General features: G+C 54.5%; 1 pseudogene; it reads left to right on the top strand.

Annotated features, from left to right (window-relative positions):
* Window positions 1-1,551: 1,551 nt before the first annotated feature.
* On the top strand, window positions 1,552-5,847 carry LOC103299925 (phosphofurin acidic cluster sorting protein 2-like; annotated as a pseudogene).
* Window positions 5,848-6,057: the final 210 nt, after the last annotated feature.

A 6,057-nucleotide genomic window follows, 5' to 3' on the forward strand; every position in this document is an offset into this window, starting at 1 on the left:
GATGGTATGGGGAGAAGGTGAGCATTCAGTGGCCTAGACAGGCATTGGCTAGTATTTGACTGAAAAGGAGTCCAGATCTGGAACCACGGAAATGAACCTCTGTCCACAACCCACCCAGGGTGGAGAGATCTGGGCCCCCTTACTGCTGGGCTCACATTTACACAGTCCTGAATCATACTCTCATTGGATAATTGGGAACTGAGGCCCATAGACAGGCAGGGACTGTTCAGGATACATAACATTCAGAGTTGAGAGTTCAGGAATGTTAAGACCTTCCAGGCCAAGGCTCCCACCTCCCCCACAGAGTTGGTCTGGAAATTAGAAATCCTGATATACTGGGCAGCTCCTGCCTGTTCCTCCCTAAGTGGGGGCCATTTCTTTCTGGGATCCAGAAAGGGAGCACTGGCATGCTTGTGTGTGCGCGTACACACGCACACAGAGTCTAGACGTAATGTCCTTGGGTGGGATTAGAAGAAAAGCAGACACAGAGGAGGTGACAACAGGAAGGAAAAGGAGGTTGGAGGCACTACCTACATGTGACAGTCCTCCTCCTAATTTCCAGCTACTCCCCACATGAGCCTGAACAGCCCTAAGAAGCACTTGCTGCATAACCCATTGTGCAGGCAGGAGAGAGACAGGCCCTGACAGGCACAATGACTTATCCAGGATCCAGAAGAGGTAAGAATGAGGGGTTGAGTCTGAGCCCAGGTCTGTCTCCTCAAATCCTGGACCTTGGCTGCAACCAGAAGTTCTAAGGTGCTGGGGAGAGGGGTGTGTTGGTGCCACTGTGTATAGATCAGGTGCTTCATGAGGAAGAGGGGTCTGCAGACAGCAGCCCATAAGACTATTTGCATAGCTGTCATGAGATGAGGGGACTCAGGGAAGACAATCCCAGGTACTGAGGTCACTTTCCAATAGAACTTGGAACCCCCGTAACCAGGCACCCACATCTAGCCCAACAGGCAGCTCACTTGCCAAGAGGCATTTGCCAGTGCAAGATGTTCTCTTGCTGTCTTCCCAGTGATTGGTGCTCTTGCTTCCGGAGACCCCACAGTGAGAGCTTTTCCAGACGGTGCAGACGTTGGTTCAACCCTCATCCCTATCATCTCTGGCTGTTTTCAAGAATATGGCCTCAGGTAACACAAGGTGGCCGGGTCAGACCAGTCCTGGCTAGGCCACCTCTGTGAGCCATCCCTGTGCAGCCTTCATACCCCCTGGACAGAAAGAGGTTGCTGGGTCTCGGATAACCTAGCAGTCCTGTCATGGTCACACCCCAGGACAGGGCAGGCAGATGGAGGCAGATGGGTTTCCAGAGGGGTCTCTTATCTGTGCCAATGGGAATCCTATGCCCTCAGGTGGTCACCCCATTTCCTCCCTTTAGGGGGTCTAAGCAGACCATGGTGTGTGTGTGTGTGTCTGGAGCGGAGGGTCACAGGGGCAGAGAACCAGCAAAACAGGGCTCTGAGGCTTTCCCCTGGTGACTGGGAACTGTCTTTACAGAGCTCCGCACAGGAGAACAGAGAGGAGCTGACAGATGGGGTCCTCAACTCCATGCCCCTGCAGGAGGCACAGGTGCCCCATCCATCCTCCAGCGTGCAGCATGGCCGCAGGGTGAGTGCAGACTCCAGGATCCCATGTAGTCAAAGGGGCCCTCGGGTTTGGGAAAGCTCCCTGCTACTCCCCTGAGATCCCTCCTGGGTTCCAGTTTCTAAAGGAATCTGGGTCCTCATCTCCTCCCGCAACCCACTCTCACTGTCCATCCTCTTTCAGATGAGTTCAAAGTCACTGTCCACAAAGTTTTAGGAATATCAGAAGAGAGACTTTGTACCATCTCACTTCATGCTCAGTCAAGAGTATTTTTTCATTTTTCTACAGACTTTTCCTTTTAAGACCCGTGTCCAAGTGTCCACATTGGTCTGACAATCCTTACATACCTCCCACTCTTACACATCATCATAGCGAGGATGCTTTTCCCAAAAGGACATGGGGCTCAAGGTACCTAGTTTGTTGCTTTGCCCTTTGCTGCCCTGAGGACCACATCTCCGTGGTCCCATCTGGTCAGGAGCTGGGGCCTCCCTGGGCTGCACAACATACCAGGAGGGGGACCTGTTATCAGGGCTGGCGATCCATCTCTTCACTGCTGTGGGACTGGACGTGATCCCCTCCTGTTGTCATGTCAACGGTGCTGCCCTGAACACCCCATTGTCCTAATATCCAGACCCTCCCACCCCAGGAAAAGCCTCTGTGTTCCCATCTTAGAATGGGATGTTCTGTCAGAAATCCCAGGGTGACCTTGTTAACACAGGGAGGTGCTGTCCGTCCTCTGCTAAGAAATGACTAAGATACCAATGTGTTTCATCAGTTCCCACCTACAATTCTACTTTTCCTGTCAAGAACCCTTTCTCTTCTCAACGTAAGAAACATTCAAACCTGACAATTGCCAGGAAGCCAAATCTTAACGGATGGAGATAATGCTCTGGAGAATGGCAGTTTTGTACCTTATTTTAGACATTACAATCAAAAGAGGAGACATATGTGGGCTCCATAAAATCCACTGGTGATAGATTAGGGAGCCAGGAGAAAGCAAAGTAGGGGAACCTCTGGGATTGGATGAACAGTAAAATGATAGACACATACTTCTTTCACTTAGGTGTGCAGGGTAGTTAACAGTCAACAACAAACTCAATACCAATGAGGGGATGTGTGGTCTCTGCAGAGTAGTGACCATGCTTTGAGGGGTCTGAATAAAGGGAAATTCCTCTCACATCCCAAAGATATGTTATTGTAGATGCCAAAAGACAATAGACAGGCTCAGCTAAGGTAAAGATTGACTTTTGTCAGGGAAGATGCTGGCCTAGGACATGACTACCCACCATAAACTGCTTTTGTTAAGTTTTCATTTCAGAGTATCCTTTGTAGTTACTTTAGGTCTCTGAGTTTGAAAGGCCACCATGCAGGCCTTCCCTGAGCTAGTCAACGAGCATGTGGTCCCTTTTCACACACACTGTCCTTGGATCACTCGTGTCCCACCTCTTGCCACCAATCACAGAGTGCGTAGGGGTTCAGTCTGAGTTGATGCCCCCAACCCACTTGGCAGTTCATGAGCTGCCTCTGACGGCATGTCCCTCCTCTGTCCCAACACAGGAAGAGAAACCATCAACCCTGAGTAGTAATAAGACCTTTATGGTGCCTGCAGCTGCAGCTTTGTGGCTGCCCATGGGCCTGGCCAGCATGCCCACCACCCTATGCAGGCCGGTGCCCTTGTACCTCTTCTCTACCTGGGAGGTGGACTGCTCCAGCCTCAGCTGCGAGCCCAGGTTGTGTAGCCCGACTTTAAAGAAGCTGCTGATCTACAAGGAGCTGGAGAAGGAGCTCATCACTGTGGTGATTTCCATGAAGATGCAGGGCTGCAGATGCTTCCTTTGGTCCAGGGAGATTGTGCTGCCCCCCAGTGGACAAGTGGAGACTGACTTGGCACTGACCTTCTCCCTGTAGTACCCCCACTTCCTAAAGAGGGAAGGCTACAAGCTGCAGATCATGCTGGAGCAGAGGAAGTGCAATAACAAGGGGACCATCCTGGTCTACAATTCACTTGCTGTGGGTGCCAATTCACATGGCTGAGGTGATGCAGCGACCCCTCGAGGGTGGCCAGATGCTGAGCCTCAGCAGCAGCATCAAGGGGTCCTCCACCAACATGGCTGAGGTCAGCATCTCCTCCCTGTCCAGTCATCCCATCGAACACAAGGACAGTGCCATGCAGGCTGGCTCCAAGGCCAAGTCCAGGGTTCATTACTCCGAAGGGGAACATGAGAACTTCTCTGAGCAGGAGGCCAGGGATGATGGCGTGTAAGGACAGGAGCTGGACAAGGACGACATCAATGTGGAGAAGCCCAAGAAGCAGTGGCCAGCGATGATAAGAATGATGTCCATGACCAGGCATCAGTACATCGAAGAGAAAGTCGAGGCTTGGCTGAGCAGGGTCAAAGTGTCGGAGGAAGACCTGGGCCCAGAGCAGGACCCTGCAGATCCTGTCCCCGAGTGGAGGAGGACCTGCACCTTCTGTCTGACATGCTGGAGAACCAGCGACAGTAGCCCAGACAGGGAGGAGGATGACAGCCTTCTCAGCACCATCAGGGCCAAGCTCAGGCCATACTGCGAAGGCTTGTCACACTCCAGCTCAAACAGGAGCATCACAGTGCCGGGAGCCAGGAGGAGCCTCCGAGTCCGGCCTACATGACCAAGAAGACGTGGGCCTCAGACGGCAAGCAGCCAAGAGATGTCTTGGACTCAGTGCCCCACAGAATGCCCACCCAGGGGAGCAGCCAGCACAGCCCAAGGACAGCCCAGAGGCAGAGCCCTCAGCCCTGGACATGCTCACCAAGAAGCTGCTGCCCAGCGGGCACATCACCAAGACGAAACTCTCATCATCCCCTCCACCAAGGCCAAGGGGAAGCATCCCGGCCACCATGGCTGGGCAGGTACCTGAAGGAGCGGCAGACGGCACAGCCACAGAACAAGCAGCCAAGAGCCTAGACAATGAGCGCTGTCCAGACCCAGGGAGCCAGCTGCAGATCCCAGGAAGACCACGTACAACCAGCTGAACCACATCCTCATCTCTGATGACCTGCTGCCGGAGAACATCCTCCTCTTCCACACCTCCAACTGGCAGGGCCAGTTCCCCTCGGACACTCTGCAGGGGCACACGCTGCCTTGCTGTGCACCTGCTCCCCGGCTGATGTCCCAGTGGCCTTTAGCTCCATCATCTGGCGGATACAGAGATACTGTCACTATAATTCCCAGCCTCCGAAGCTGGCGAAGATCCTGGTGGCAGGGGCACAACTACTTCAGCGCTGTGCTGCGCATCTTCCTGGAGCTGCTGTCCTACAAGGTGCTCGACTGGCTGGGCTACATGCGCTTCCTGGTCATCCCGCTGGGTTCCCACCCCGTGGCCAGGCACCTGGGCTCCGTGCATTACCGCTACAACAGCTTCTTCCAGGACCTGGCCTGGCGGGACCTGTTCCACAAGCTGGAGGCCAGAGTGCCATGCAGGACACGCTGGACATCGTGACGAGAATCACACAGTACATCACGGGGCCAACTGTGCCTCCCAGCTGCCCATCCAGGAAGCCCTGCTCTCGGACAAGCAGAAGAGCCCCCAGGAGCAGCCTTATAATTCATTCCCTTCAGGGGAGCGGGTGAAAGTTGGGACAGTGCAACAGTCCTCAGACACGTCAGGAGACTCAGATAATGGGCCCCCTTGGGCTGCAGCGTGCTTTTGTCCATCCCTCTGTCCATACCTCTCTGGTCGCCAAGGAGGCCTCGTCACCCCACTCTGCTCCCCGTCAGTGAGTGGGGCGTGTCTTCCCCCAGCCAGGGCAATGTTGCCAAGCTGATGGAGCGGCAGGTGGATTACTGGACGGCAGCCCAGCCCACAGACAGGAAGAGAGACTCGAAGAAGAAAGACCTGCCTACCGCCAACAACACCCTCAAGTGCTCCTCCCACTCTCTCCAGGTCAGCAGGCTGCCCAGCAGTGGAGCGGCCACAGCAACAGCCACCGTCCATGACAGGGCTCACCAAGGAGAAGAAGAAGAAGGTGCTGTTTTTGCCCAAGAAAACCAAGGACAAGGTCGTGGAGTCCAAAAGCCAGTGCCTGGAGGGCATAAGCCGCCTGGTCTGCAGGGCCAGCACCAGCAGAACATGCTGCGGGTCCTCATCAAAGGTGTGGTGTGGAATGACGTGAAGTTCTTCCAGCTGGCAGCCCAGGGTCCTCCCACGTCCAGCACTTCCCCACCTGCATCTCCAGACGCTCCGACTCCACCTTCCAGCCCTGCCTGTGGCCCTGCTGACGCCAAGCACAGGAGGGCCCAGCTGCTTTTCTGTGAACGTTTCAGTTTAGTACAGAGACCGACCCTGGAAACACAAAGAGAAACTTTCTTAAGTACAAATGTGCTCACAACCTGGAAACTAATGTGGTGGCCCCCAGTGGGAGCCCCCAACTGCTCTGCTGATTACCCAGAACTCTCTGGTGGTGGGAGGTCAGGCGGGCAGTGCTGAGC

Source organism: Eptesicus fuscus, chromosome 20 (genome assembly GCF_027574615.1).
Source record: "Eptesicus fuscus isolate TK198812 chromosome 20, DD_ASM_mEF_20220401, whole genome shotgun sequence".
Taxonomy (NCBI): domain Eukaryota; kingdom Metazoa; phylum Chordata; class Mammalia; order Chiroptera; family Vespertilionidae; genus Eptesicus; species Eptesicus fuscus.